Genomic DNA, 16,258 nt, shown 5'->3' on the forward strand with positions numbered 1-16,258 from the left:
TCGGCGGGATGGCTTGCGTGCATCAGTGATGAAGATATCCGTACCACAGGTGCAATCACAATAGAGGGGTATCTGTTGAGAGTTAAGACAAACGTGTGTTCCTGAAGAGCGGCAGCTGCGATTTAATTAGTTGCTAAGGCAACACTCTATATGATTGACTGATGTGGCCCTGTAATATCAACCAAAATGGCCTTACTGCGCTGGTACTCGAAAGGCTGAAATCAAGGGCAAATTACAACCGTAATTACTGGAATTACTCAGAAGGATGTCATCATCAAGAGAAATAAATCCGACGTCCCACGGATCGGTGCGCGGAATGGTTCAAATAGCTCTAAGTACTATGAGACTTAACCATGAGGTCATCATCCCCTAGAATTAGAACTACTTAAACCTAACTGACCTAAGGACATCACACACATCCATGTCCGAGGCAGGATTTGAACCTGCGACCGTAGCAGCAGCGCAGGTCCGGACTGGAGCGCCTAGAGCTGCTCGATCACAGCGGCTGGCTGCTTGGAATGTTAGATACATTAATCGGGCGGGTAGTTTAGAACATTTAAACAGTGAAATGGATAGGATGAAGTGGGACGTAATGAGAATTAGGCTATAAACACGAAATCAAATAGGGTAATGCGGGAGTAGGTTTAATAGTGAATAAGAAAATAGGAATGCGGTAAGCTACTGAGAACAACATAGTGAACGCATTATCGAGACAATCCCACGACTGTTACAGTAGTACATGTTTTGTAGGCCAACTAGCTTCGCAGATGATGCAGAGGCTGAAGAATGTATGACGGGATAAAAGAATTTATTCAGTTAATTAAAGGAAACGAAAATTTAATTGTAGTGGGATACTAGAATTCGATAGTATGGAAAACAAGAGAAAAAAAAATAGTGGTTGAATATGGACTCGGGGAAAGCAATGAAAGAGGAAGAATTTTGCACTGAGCATAATTTAATCATCGCTGACACTTGGTTTCAGAGTCACAAAAGGTTGTATACGTGAAAGAGACCTGGAGACATTGGGAGTTTTCAGACTGATTATGTAATGGTAAGACAGACATTTCAAAACCAGATTGTAAATTATAGGACATTTCCAGGAGCAGATGAGCGTTCTGACCACAATTCATTGGATATGTACTGTAAATTAAAATTTAAGAAATTGGGAAAAGGTAGGAAAAGATAAAAGAATCAGAGGTTGCTGAGTGTTTCAGAGGTAGCGTTAGGCAACGGTTGACTAGAACAGGAGCAAGGAATACAGTGAAAGATTAATGGGCAGCTTTAAGAGATGAAACAGTGAAGGCAGCAGAGGATCAAATAGGCAAAAAACAAAGCCTAGTACAAATCCTGGCACAACACAACTGATACTGAATATAACTGACGAAAGGAAAATACTCAAAAATATAGTAAATGAAGCAGATGAAAGGGAATACAAACTTCTAAAAACTGAGATTGACGGAATGTGCTAAATGGCTAGAGGACAAATGTAACGATTTAGAAACATATATCACGAGGAAAAGATAGTTACTGCCCACAGGAAAATTAAAGAGAAATTTGGGGAAAAGAGAAGAAGCTGCATGACTATCAAGAGCTCAGATGAAAAACCAGTCCTTGGCCAAGAACGGAAGGATGGAAGTTGGAAGGAGTATGTAGAGGGTCTATGCAACGGAGATAAACTTGTAGGCAATATTACAGAAAGGGAAGTGGACGTACATGAAGATGAGATGCGAGGTGTGATAATGCGAGAAGAATCTGACAGAGCTCTGAAAAAATCTGGGTAGAAACAAGGCCACGGGAGTAGAACTACTGATAGGCTTGGGAGAGTCAACCATGACAACTCTCTTCAATCTGGTGCGCAAGATGTATGAGACAGGTGAAATACCCTCAGACTTAAAGAAGAGTCTAACAACTTAAAGTTCCAAGGAAAGCGTTTGCTGACAGGTGCGAAAATCACAGAACTTGCTGTTTAATAAGTCATGGTTACAAAATATTGACACAAATTCTTTACAGATGATGATGATGATGATTAGTGTTTTAGGGCGCACAACAACGAGGTTATCAGCGCCCGTTCCCAAAAGTTCAATTCAGGGCCGAATTGTGAGAGAATTGGTATTGTTCAAATTGCAAGATTGGTCACAGCACATCAAAACAGGGAGATAAAACTAAAAATAAAATAGCAGTACAAACAGGTAAAAATAATTAACGGTGGCTGAGTGACCACTTACAAATAATGGGTGACCAAACCACTGGACAGCACATTAAGACTTCAATCTCAATATTTTGGGAAGAAGGCCAGACATCACACAAAAACGTAAAACTCTAGCGACACTCGCCTCATTATTAGTTAAAAGAGAGGGTAGGTCTGGTGGGAAACTGAAAACTTCCCTCAAATCCGCATATAAAACACACTCGGTTAAAATATGTCGTACCGACAGCTGTGTCCCACATGTCTGACACGTTGGTGGCTCCTCACGACGTAACAGAAAACCATGTGTCAAAGGACAATGTCCTATTCTAAGCCGTGTAAGGGCTACTTCCTCAGCGCGTCGTTGTCGGAAGGAGGTGAGCCACGGTCGGACAGAATCCTTCACCGCTCGCAACTTATTATCCCTCACGTCCAGCCACTGAGCCTCCCACCAACGCATGACCTTCCGAGTCACGAAAGACGTAATGTCCTGCAGGGGGACGGAACAGCGAGCAGGAGGTGGGATGGAGCAAGCCTCCTTGGCAGCCGCATCTGCAAGTTCATTTCCAGGAATCCCTATGTGCCCTGGAACCCAGCAGAAAATCACATCCTTACCCTGCTGTTGCAAGAGCAGGAGTGCGTCCTGCACCTCTTGCACCATCCGATCTGCTGGGTACATCTGTTCAAGAGCGTGTAGAGCACTTTGGGAATCGGAGCAGATGATGAATTTCGTGCCACGATGTCGGCGCATATGCTCTAATGCTTGCAGAATGGCAAACAGTTCTGCATAGTAAACTGAGAACTGCTCTGGGAGCCCTATCCGATGGACAGTATCGGGAAACACAGCAGAGCAGCCCATAAAATTCCCCTGTTTTGACCCATCCGTGTAAACAGTAATAAAATCGGAATGGCGTTCTAAAATCTCAGTAAGTTTAATTTTAAAAAGGTTGTCCGGGGCACAATACTTCCTGTAAGCAGCCAGATCAAGAAGTAATCTTGGCCTTTGTAGTCGCCAGGGAGATACCCTACTCCATCCTACTTCTTTACAGAAGAATGGAAAATCTGGTAGAAGCCAGCCTCGAGAAAGATCAGTGTGAATTCCAGAGAATTGTAGAAACACGCGAGGCAATATTGACACTACGAAATACGTTGGAAGATAGGTTAAGGAAAGGAAAACCTATGTTTATAGCATCCGTAGATTGAGAGTAACCTTTTGAAAACGTTGACTTAAATACTCTCTTAGAAATTTGAAAGGTAGTACGGTAAAATACATGGAGATACAGGCTATTTAAAACTTGTACGGAAACCCGAGGACAGTTATAAGAGTCGAGGAGCATGAAAGGGAAGCAGTGATTGAGAAGAGAGTGAAACAGATTTGGTAGCGTATCTTCCGACATAATTCAATCTGTACATTGAACGAGTATAAAGAAAATCAAAGAAAAATTTATAGAAGCAATTAACGTTCAGTGAGACGAAATTAAGACTTTGAGGTTTGCCGAAGACATTGTAATTGTGTCAGAGACAGCAAAGTACTTGGAAAAGAAGTTGAAATGAATGGACATTGTCTTGAAACGAGGATATAATTTGAACATCAACAAAAAAACAACGATAATGGAATGTAGTCGAAATAAATCGGGCTATGATGAGGGAATCAGATTAGGAAACAAGACATTTAAAGTAATAGATGAGTTTTGTTGTATGGGTAGTAAAATAACTGATGACGGCCAAAGTATAGAGAATACAACATGCAGACTGGGAACGACAAGATAAGCATTTCTGAAGAGGAAAAACTTGTTAAAATTGAATACAAGGTATATTTAAGTGTTAGTAAGTCTTTTGTTAAGGCCTTTGTCTGGATTGTAGCATGTATGGATGTTAAACATGGACGATAAACATTTTAGTCAAAAGGAGAATATATGCTTTCGAAATGTGGTGCTACAGAGGAATATCGACGAGTAGATAGGCAAATCGCGTAACTAAAGAGGAGGTACTGAATAGAATTGGAGAGACAAGAAATTTGTGGCACGACTTAGCCAAAAGAACTGTTTGCTTGATATGACACATTCTGAGGCATCAAGCTTGAGCAGTTTAGTACTGGAGGGAAGTGTTGGGGTAAAAATCATAGAGGGAGACCAAAAGAGAAATACAGTAAGCTGATTAAAAAGGACGTGGGTTGCAGTGGTTATTCGGAGATGAACTAAATACCATAACAAGAACAACAGTCGACAAACTTTCGTGAACATGGACGTCCTCCAGTCACTAGGTTTCTAATTGTTGTATCGCTGACAAATCTTGCAGCTCATCAATGTAGGTAAATATATCGACTACATTCTTTAAGTAAATAAAAAATATCGTTCAGATTACATCTTTTACTACGAACTACAGATTATCTTCAGCTGACAAACTGCCCTTTGAAGCGCCATACCTGAAATTGATATGCAGTGCAGACTGAAATTGGTAGCTCAAGTTTTCGATTCAAGTTTCCATCCAAATGTATATCCAAGTATTTAGAACATTCTACCGTATTTACTGACAAGCGTTGACGTTTTTTCAAGTGTTACACCAATTACTGTTGTTGATGTGTTGACAGAAGAGCCAATACCGTGTTGCTAGAGGAGGCCGAAATGCACGCGTTTAATCTCACGCAGACTGGCGTGAGGTCTGGAACAGGACAATGTCTTGAGAATTGCAAATAAAGTACGAAGTTCTTGGAATACTTAACTTTAATCCATAATTGGTGTACATCGCTCTTGACGGTACATTAATAACAATCTCAATATAAACTGGTAATGGCGCCTTGCTAGGTCGTAGCAAATGACTTAGCTGAAGGCTATGCTAATTATCGTCTCGGCAAATGAGAGCGTATTTGTCAGTGTAGCATCGCTAGCAAAGTCTGCTGTACAACTGGGGCGAGTGCTAGGACGTCTCTCTAGACCTGCCGTGTGGCGGCGCTCGGTCTGCAATCACTGACAGTGGCGACACGCGGGTCCGACGTATACTAGCGGACCGAGGCCGATTTAAAGGCTACCACCTAGCAAGTGTGGTGTCTGGCGGTGACACCACATTTATCACTCTGTTTGTTGTACAGAATTGAATATGGTGTTTCCAGAATGAGATTTTCACTCTGCAGCGGAGTGTGCGCTGGTATGAAACTTCCTGGCAGATTAAAACTGTGAGCCCGACAGAAGCTCGAACTCGGGACCTTTGCCATTCGCGGGCAAGTGCTCTACTATCTGAGCTACCTTTTTTTTTCTCAAAGCCAAACTCAAATTTCTTTTTCCTTTAATAACAAATTATGAGGAATAAATAAGGAAAAGTTTTTTTTTTTTTTCAAAAGAAACAAAGGATCCAATTATACTGGTTTCTCCTTCCAGTAAACAAAAATGAGTCTCCTTCGCCTTGCTGGCGAAGAAGCAATCTTTTGGAACAAAAAAAAGTTGCTCAAAGCCAAAATCAAATTTCTTTTTCCTTTAAGAACAAATTATGTGGAATAAATAAGGAAAAGGTTTTTTTCTTTTTTTTTTTTAATTAAAGTCGTCGTGCGACTTGTAGTTAAAGACCAGTTCTTACAGGAGCTCCTGAAGTGTCCCCGCCAACAGCATGCCAGCTCGTCCAAACGTGTCTTCTCATGGCGTAGGCGTGGGTTCTGGGTAGCAGATCTATTCAGTTCGGTTCGGTTTAAACAGTTTTCAGCTTCTCAGGGCTTGGATGTTTCAGCTACTAGGTGGGTCATCGAAAGTGCTCCGTAAGAAATTGGAAAAATATTGCTTATAACGTGGGTTGCGTATCAGGACGCAGCGTCGTTCGTTGAGATAAGTCCAATATCCTAGCGTAGACTTGTCGCCAGAAGTAAAAAGATAGCGGATCGTGTGGCCACAGATCCAGTTCACAGAGTGAGTTTTGGCGGAAGGGTAGAAAGTCTTATCGGGGTACAAAAGCATGTGGACGTCGATCTGAGCCGGTGTCTGGCGAGTAAGAAACGCCAAAATTCGCCGCGCAAGTGTCCAGACGTCGAACGCTGTGCCACAGTGGAACCGGTGGACATCCGTGTCATCCACTCCACAGTGGGTGCAGAGGGATGAATCGGCAACATGGATGCGGTGCAGACGATCTCGGTTAACTTGTTTGCCATTCACGGTGATGTCCCACGCTGATTGAACGTCTGATTCGAGAAAACGCGCATGGATCGCCTTCCATATGTGTCGCCACACGTACTGTGGATACTTACGTTCGATGGGGTTGGACGGGCGGCACTGTTGTAACAATTCGGCGACTGTTTTCGTGAGGTGCAAACGTGTAAGTGGTAAGGACCGGTAGATATAACTGAACTCCAGGAAAAATCGTTGGATGTAATAAAAGGGGGTTGGAATGGTCGATACCAGTACTGGGGCGGACAAGGAGGCCGGTGTAAAGTTGTGAAGCAGGAGGCTAATAAGGCTCTGCGGGCAACGATGACAAAGTTTTAGTTGGGAGCTGACGTATAGTGGCTTGACACGAGTCGGCACGTGGATGATTCCCACCCCGCCACGATCTCGTGGCAGTGCAAGGGATTCATACTGCACCTTGAATAACATCCCCGAGCTGACGAAGGAGCCGAAAGCCATCAACAGTCGTCGCGCCAGAGATTTGGGACTGGTAGTACTTGAGCCACGTGTGGTATACAGGAAGCATGATACACGTTCACGTATTGCGCAGGTTGGATAACGTCGAGAGCTCGTAGCCGGTGATCTGCGAGATTTGCTCTGATTGTCTGTAGCGAGCGTCTACCATTGATAGTCGCTGAGCGGCGCAGGTGTGCTGTGAAATCAAGTCCAAGACACCGTATGGTGGCGGCGACACTAAGGGGGGCAGCGCATCTCTCCGGCAAGCCCTCACCAATGAGCAGGTCCTTGGATTTTGACACGTTGAGGCAGCTCCCCGACGCTTCGCCGTAAGTCGCCACCCATGTCAGTGCTGCTCGTACTTCATCTTCACTGCGCAGATATAGTACTATGTCGTCTGCGTAGGCTGTACAACAAAAACGGTGGCCGTGCACAGCCATACCTTCCAAACGTTGGCGCATGCCCTGGAGCAGGGGTTCCAAGGCGAAAGCATACAAAATCGTGGAAAGAGGGCAGCCTTCCCGCACAGATCGTGCGATGACCAGGGGCGGTGTTAGGCGACCATTGTACATGATTGTAGAGGTTGCACTACTCAACAGCCGCATAACCACTGTGACAATACCGCCAGGAAAACCCATATGCTGAAGAACTGTCCGTAAATAGAAGTGGTCAGCACGGTCGAAAGCCTGGCTAAAGTCCAGTGAAGCCAAGGCGCCAGGGAGACGATGATAATGCGCTAATGCTATCATGTCTCTGTAACGGCAAAGGGCCGTACGGATGTTGTTGTCGCCTCCTAGGGAAGTCTGGTCTTAGGATGTGACGTAACGTGCGACCTTCTTGAGTCGCGATGCCAGTAGCCGTGTGAATATTTTCGTGTCGCTGTTGAGCAAAGTAATTGGTCGATAGTCCTGAGCCCTCGATAACCCGCGTGGTTTATGTACGGGGATAATAATGCCTTCTAGAAAGGCGCTCGCGACCACTGTCATCGGTGACATCAGCTCTTGTGCGATTGCCGTCCACGTGGAAGCCAACAAATAGTGAAAACTTTTATAAAATTCGATGGGTATACCGTCAGGTCCAGGAGATCTGTTATCGGAACCCGCCTTGATAGCATCTACCACTTCATCTATGGTTACGTCGTCTTGGAGGTCATGCACTGCATCCTCCGGGAGAGTGTTCGTAGTAAGCTGAGCGACTTCTGTGATCAGTGCTGCAGAATGCGGTACGGCTGCGTATAGCCCGGCAAAATGAGCATGGAGAGTACGACCGATGCTTTGTTGGGTGTCGTGCCGGCGCCCTTCCACATCAGTGAGGACTTGGATCATAGCTCGTCGTCGTCGTTGTCTTTCCTGAAGGAGGTGGACATCAACGGACGTTCTTGAGGGATTCGATTAGAAGCTCGAGAACGGCCTACAGTGCCTTCCAAGTGACGCCGCATGATCAAGGAGATCTGCGCCTTCGTGCGATGGACCATCGACTGCCGGGCTGGCGAGAAAGGCATCGTCGTACAGTCACGTAGTATGGTGTAGTAGAAGTGCAGGGTATTAGTTAGCCACGCCTTTAATTCCTTCCCATAACTCATCAGAGTCTTCCTGAGGGTCGGCTTTGCATAGGAGAGCCACCATGATAAGGTGGAGTCATAGGCTTCTCGACGATGGTGGCAGCGTGCCCACGCTTCTTCGACCATACGGCGACAGTCTGAGGAGGTCAGGTGAGCGACATTGAGTTTCCACAGACCACGACTATGCCACACTTGCTGTCGGGCGAGAGTGACGTCACAGAGGTACGCATCATGGTCTGAAAAGGCCAAGGGCCAGACTTCCGCATGACGTGTGCCATCAGCAAGGGAGCGGGTAACGTAGATGCGATCTATGCGGCTTGACGAGTGAGAGGTGTAGAATGTATATCCCGGTTGATTCCGTGGAGCTTCTTCCATGTGTCCACAAGTCGTAGACGGTCGATGACCACTGAGAGAGATGCACAAAGGGAATGTCGCGGGAGTTGGTCCACGGGCTCTTGTGTCGAGTTAAAATCCCCACCGAGTACCAAATCGTCCTGCGGACCGGTGAAGAGGGGTGTGACGCTTTCGGAAAAAAAGTTTGTCGGTCATGACGGCGGCCAGTGCCGGACGGAGCGTAGATATTAATAACACGCACGCCGAACAGTGTGTGGGCCATACCTCGCGCAGTGGGGAGGTAGATGACGTCCTCTGCAGGGAGTCCGTCGCGTAGCAGGATGGCGACGCTGCTACCGGTGTCGGATGCGGGGGAAACATGGGCGTTGTATCCGGTGGGAAGTAGGAAGTCAGCCACAAACACCTCTTGTAAGAGTGCTATATCCACATCCGCAGAGTAAATAGTGTCTCTGAACATGGCCAGTTTATGAGGGGCACGAATGGTGGCAAGATTCATCGTGGCGATACGATATTGCTGTGTACGGCCATCCTCAGTATTTGCAGAACGTGCGGTAGAAGTAACCGGCAGGTGGAGACCCGCCGGTGGTCCCGCAGTGGTGATTATTACTGGCGGGGCGCCAGCCCCAGTGTCGCCGAGGTGGACTCCTGTGCAGACACGCTGGCAGTCTGTTCCACTTCTTCAACGTCATCGGCCCAGGAAGCTGACGACCTGGACATGTGAAGGTCACGTACTTCCGGAACGGGTGTTGTGGATTCCACAACATGAGTGGCAGGGGGACCGCCGTCATCATTCGTTGACAACGGCGAGGACACGTCCCGAACCGGGAGAGGAGGCGTCACAGGGGGGAGGGGGGGGGGGGGCGCCTGTTGCTGCAGCATCGCGTGACTGGACGCAATGTGGGAGATCACCGTCAGACAACAGGTCGACATGTCGCGAGGCCGTCTGAGAAAGGGCGTCATCGGAAAGCGTTCGTCGTCGTTTCCTGTGTCTGCGAGGCGACCGCTGTTTTCAGATGTGGCCTTCTGAATCAGAATGTGGCCGCCCGTCGTCTGACGCCGAACCCGTCTGGACAAAGGCAGACGTCGGCACGACACCGAGGTCAACGTCCATGGTTCCAACAGGATCATCGGTTTCGGTCTTCAACCCGGACGGTCCTGAAGCGAGCACTGTAGGCGACGCCGTGTTTGTGTCGTCGGCGCGTTGTGCTGCGGCGGGTGGCGTTGACGATGCTGCTGGCGCAATCGAGATTGGAACGACGGGGTCCTGTGCAACCTTGGCGTAGGTGATGGGTAAGGACGTGACCGTCGAAGCCCGGGTCTCTTCACGCAACGGCGTCTGTATTAAACGGCGGTGTAAGCATTCGGAACGTACATGTCCCTCCTGGCCACATCCTGCGCACGTTCGTGGCTTTCCATCGTACATGACGATGGCCCTCACACCGCCAATCAGCAGGTACGATGGGACATGTTTCGTCAGCTCAATTTTTATTTGCCGGACGCCATTTAATACGGGGTAGGTCGTAAATGTTTGTCACTTCTCCGAGACGTGACCCAAGACGGTGCCATAAGGTTGGAAAGCGGCAATGACCACATCCTGAGGCACCTCGAACGGGAGCTCAAACACCCGCAATGTCCGGAGACCGAATCCAGCATGGGCGACTGTCACAGCACCCATATGTTCATCAGAGTGTTTAAATATGAGTCCGGTGGCATGACGGTGAATTATGTCATTTCAAATTTCCTCCGTCGACATCTTGACGTAGACAACACTTCCAGTGATGGAAAAATGTATGCCAATTACATCCTGGGGGTTCAAACGTAGATCCTCACGTATGAACTGTTCGACTTCGAAAGCTCTGGGTCGTGGATGTTCGGCCTGAAACGTTACTTTGATCGTTGCACGGCGGTCCGAGTGCGCCATGGTGTACTTTAGTACTGGACTCGATAGACACAAACACCGCGACGCGGAAGTAAACACCGCCGAGAGCGGAGCGTCGGACGGCGCGCGGAGCAGCTCCGCACGCTAGCACGGCTGCGAGCCGACTGAGCTACCGAAGCACGACTCACGCCCGGTCTCACAGCTTTACTTCTGCCAGTATCTCGTGACTTACCTTCCAAACTTGTCATTCTGGAAACATCCCCCAGGCTGTGGCTAAGCCATGTCTCCGCAGTATCCTTTCTTTCAGGAGTGCTAGTTCTGCAAGGTTCGCAGGAGAGCTTCTGTAAAGTTTGGAAGGTAGGAGACGAGATACTGGCAGAAGTAAAGCTGTGAGACCGGACGTGAGTCGTGCTTCGGTAGCTCAGGTGGTAGAGCACTTGCCCGCGAAAGGCAAAGGTCCCGAGTTCGAATCTCGGTCGGGCACACAGTTTTAATCTGTCAGGAAGTTTGAATATGGTGTGTTTTCCCAAAATTAAGTGAGGGCCTATTTTCAGAGAGCCACTGAACAATTATTGGGAAGCATCAGTAACACTCTCTTTTTTTGGTTTTTCTCTAAATTTACTGGCAACAACACAAGTATCATCTGCAAAAAGTATCGGTTCTGGTTGATGAATGCTAAGATGAAGGTCATTCACAGGTGTGAAGAATAGAAGTGGAGCCAAAAGGGAACTATGTGGGGGACTCTTGGCGATTTATCCTCAGTTGCTAAAATTTTTACCCTTCCAACACTGACTGAATTCAGCACAACTCTTACTGTTTGCTAAGTATGACTAACAAAAGTTGTATGTAAAGCCATCAGTTCAACAAAATTAAAATTTCTTAAAGAGTATAACATGATCTACACAGCCAGACGCTTTGAAACGACCACAAAAAATAGACTGGTAATATTTCGTTATTTAAGGCTTGTAATATTTCATGAGTGAACAAATAAATAGCATTCTCAGTCAACCAACCTTTCTGGAAGGCAAACTGTGGAATGCTAAGTGAACTGTTTCAACTTAAGTGACATTCTACCATTGAGTACATTACTTTTTCAAATGCTTTTGAAAATGGCATCATTGAAGAATCTGGTCAATAATTATCTGATTACATTTTGTCACCCTTCTTATAAGAAGGTTGAACAGCCAAATAGTTTAGTCTGGAAACATTCCCTACATCAGCGATAAATTGCACATGTCACTAAGGACAATTCCTCTTATGTTACGACATCTTTTCAGAATTCTGTTTCAAATCCCATCAAAACCAGATGACCTTTAGTTTCTTAGAATTTGTTTTTAATTCTTTTAATTTCAATGGTATTTTCAAAAAATTCTCTTACTTTTTCTACTGAATCAAATAATTCCATTTTTGCTGCAACACATCGAAAGTAATGGTCAACAATACTCGTAACTTGTAAACGATCAGCCACAAAATTTTCATTTAGCTTACTTTTTATGGTATCTTAGTGAGTGTCCTGTCTCCCATTTGAAAATATCAGTTCCAGTATGAATATCACCGTTGTTTTTAGAAATTTGAAATACTTGCTTCAAAACACACTCCAAGACAAATTATTGCAATTTCAGAAAAATTGTATGATGTAAGTAGAAGAAGAGCTTCACAAAATAAGCAAGTCAACATCACGTTGGTCCACCTCTGACCTCTAATCAAGCAATTATTCGGCTTGATGTTGATTGGTAGAGTTTTTGGATGTCCTCCTAGGGGATACGGCGCCAAAATCTGTCAACTGGAGCGTTAGATCGTCAGAATCCCGAGCTGGTTGGTGGCTTCTGCTCTGAAATGAAATGTCATTCCAACTGTCACTCCTGGTTGTCAGGTCATATGGAGGACGACAGTCAGTTCGGTATTCAACCACTGTCTGGGCGTCTCCAGGCACGTCTTCGGCCTGGATTCTCATCTACTGGAGTATAACTGCCTTCAGTGCTGAGTCCCGCTTAGAAATGAGTCTCATTGAGCAGCGACGAAGTGTCTGACGACGCCTCGGGTAGCAATGGAATACCAACGTGACTGTCGGCCACCATACTGCCCGACAACCTGGTGCGGTAGTTTGGGGTGTCATTACTTTTTACAGCAGGACCCACTTGGTTGTCGTCCGTGGCATCCTTACAGTACAGCTTACGTTGGAGACATCATGCACCCCATTTTGTTTCCCTTCATGGTAAACCATTCTGGGCATACATTTTAGCAAGATAATGCCCGCCCGCAAAATCCGAGAGTTTCTATAGCTTGGCTTCGTGGTTGCCAAACCCAACGTCGCCATCAAGGTCCTCATATCTCACCCAGTTGAGAATGTTGGGAACATTATGGGTAGGGCTCACCAACCGCCTTAGGATTTTGACCATCTAACGCGCCAATTGAACAAAATTTGGCAGGACAGCATCCAAAAACTCTGTCATTCGATGTGAAGCCGAATAATTGTTTGCATAAGGGCCTGAGTTTGACCAACGCGTTATTGTGAAGCTGTTCTCTTGAACAAATCGTCCAACTTTTCCGAAATTGTAATCATTTAGTCATTTGCTTGTCTGTACATGTACATTAGTCGCCGTATTTCCGTCCCATTCGGATAATTCCAACGTCGGAGATTGAGTTATTCTGGCCTTCGTATAAATTTCCCTCTTTCTCTTACATGAGATTTTAATTACCTCGGTTATATGTCGGTTCTTTGTTTTCTTATTGGTTTATTGGATAATTTTTTAGGAAAGCTACTTTTGAATGTTGACACAAATTTAGTATGGAAAAAATCGAATTTGCCATTATCATCTCTTTCTATATGTACGTCACCCCACATCACTTCTTTTAACTTACACTTGAACCACTGTAACCCGTTCCATAAATAAGCCTCACTGTTTTCCATGAACCTGTCTCATAACTATAAAGTGCTATATGGTTTGTCCTCATAAACTGTGCGTCATGATAAGATAGTCCATTACAATTGCGTACACATTAATTGTTAAGACCAGAGTAGTATCGACAACAATGATAATGATGTTGTCAGTCGGTGTTCTTCTGTCTTATTGTCATTGAGTAGATCATTAACTACTGAAATTAGATTGAAACACCCAAATAATTATACCAGTCCAGTTTTGTCGTTCATCTTTTAGGATATTCACATTGAATCTCCTTGAATTATGAACTGTTTTCTCCTGTCTCACAAGCAGCTCAGTAATGCATCTAGATTCCGCATAAAAAGTAGAAAACATCTTAGTGGGAATGTGTAGACTATTACAATTACAAGAGGAGTATTCTGCAGTAACAACTGACAAGTACAGGTTTACAGTTTCTGATCTACACAAAAATTGTTTTCTTTCAGTATTTTTGATTTCGTATCCAACTTTCACATGTGATGCTACTCTGTAATACCTGATATTTAACTTCCTCCTACCTATTATTACACGGTGTCCAGAGAGGCCCAGAGCATCTATAATTTCTGAATTTGCTAGACATACGAGAAACTCATCTGTCCTGTTATTCAGCTCACTGTAGTTCTGATGAAACAATTTAATTTTAATTTTATGGAAACTCTTACATATATTATAGTGCTATTCTGTCCTAATTTCTTCCAATACTGCATGTCTACAACCGGCATCTAAATAAAAAAATGGGCACCTCTGATTCCTGTAGACACATGGATTTTGCCTTGTATACTTGTGGTCTCTCTCAAAATTTCTCTGGTATGCTCGGTTATATGTCCTTTGACCTGCTATTCAGGAGCAGGCTATGATTTGTGTATCTTAATCTCCCAACTGCAGCAACAGATGCAGCAAGGATATGACGTTTTTATTCAATCGAAAGTAAACCACTTACCTTTATGCTTACACAGCAGGCAGCTCCTCCTGCTGTAAGTACTTGATCTTCATCACCAAAATCTCTCCACAAAGACCCTATGTTCTCCGTCACCTGGCGAAGTTTCACGATGCTTGTGACTCAGTGCTCTGCACATTGCCTTTTCTGTAGGAGGTGGCCTACAGCTCTCCCTACTTGTTGGGGCCCTTTCCACATTTTAGGCAAGAAGACAAACTATTGACCAAAATCTGAAATGTGATTTCTGAGGCTCTCTCCTTTTGCTTACTACTTGTCAAATTTTCACTGTTCCCATATTCTCTCTCCGACATCTACTTACCTAATTCAAAATATACCATTTACAATTCTGCCACAAGCTCACAACTCTTTCTTCTGTGTTCCACGAGTCTTTTGTTTCGACTGCACATTGTACAACTACAAAGCCGAGCCTCATATTTTGCTGCAATCGTCTTTACAGTCTCCCCAATGAAACATCAACCCAGAGACCTGACATGCCTCTCCCATACTACCTTTCCTACTGTAACACCCACATTTATCGCACATGCTGCTGCTTTTACTGTATACAGAACAATGCTAACAGACAATTAAAAAGCCATAAGGTAAGTAAGAGCCGGAGACTAGTTATCTTGCGAAGAGTCACGCCACTTGACATTATGCGAAACAATTGTTAGCCACACTGTAACCCACGATCATCCTGAAGCTTGCAAGGGTGCTCGATCACACACCTACTTTTGTATCTCACTGTGATTCACATTCTCCATCCATCGATACAGATGTGTGGTTTGAAACCCCCAGGTACTGTGTAACCATCGAGTTGACGCTCTTTTCACTGAATGGTGCAGCCGGCAGTTGTGGGATCGCGGCCGGTGACGCGGCACCACTGATTTACGCCGCGGTCGGTTGCTTGTCAGTGACTCTGTCATTCATCCGTTGAAGCCTCAACTAACGTGTCGTGTGAGTAATCGCAGCTCGACCATGCTTGTTTACGTTCCTCAGTTTAAACCACTTCCTGGAAGTACTGCTCACCCTGATGTCAACCTTCTCCATATCCCGCACATTACACCTGGCCCGACGATTGTCATGTGAGTACATTAGTTCAGTACCTATATTTGACAGTTTAAGTTCTATGCATGTTCCCTGTGTGAGAATTACGTAACTGTGCGAGCACTTTGGGTGGCAGACACTGGGACGTATGGAGATTTGGGCCTCTCCATGAAGCGTGCTTGGATAGCCGAATATGTTAAGACGACTCTTCGCTCAAAGCGGGAAATCCGGGTTCGAGCCCCGGTCCGGCACAAATTTTCATTTTTTTCCCAATAAGCTGCATAGCTATGGTGCTACCGTATTCACAATTTGCGAATATCTTTCATGACGTTATGTGCACTATTTTCTTACAGGACAAATGGCCCAGCCTGTGCTCTGTCGGTCTCCGCCTCGCTGTCTGTGTCGAGTGGTCAGGACTCTGATTCACCCAACATCAGGCGAGGAAAGAATATTTACGAGTTGGCGGCGAGGCAAGAAGTCAGTGAGTTGCATCTCCGTAATCGACTGTACAACAGTTAATACAAAATTTGCCAGCAGAAGCTGTAGTTTTGTTTCAAAGTATATATACTGTTACAAACTCTATGAGCTGAGTATGGGCGATTTACATTAATTAAATTACTCACTATATCAATTGATCTTCAACGTAAAGGTACGGTGCGCCGACTTACTAATTAACAATTCCTGCTCCACCTCGGAAGGCCACCTATTACGTTGTTAGTCTTATAACAGCAGCCATCATCGACGATGATAGATGCATGTGGCCATGAAGGTCACCC

This window comes from Schistocerca piceifrons, chromosome 3 (genome assembly GCF_021461385.2).
Source record: "Schistocerca piceifrons isolate TAMUIC-IGC-003096 chromosome 3, iqSchPice1.1, whole genome shotgun sequence".
NCBI lineage: Eukaryota > Metazoa > Arthropoda > Insecta > Orthoptera > Acrididae > Schistocerca > Schistocerca piceifrons.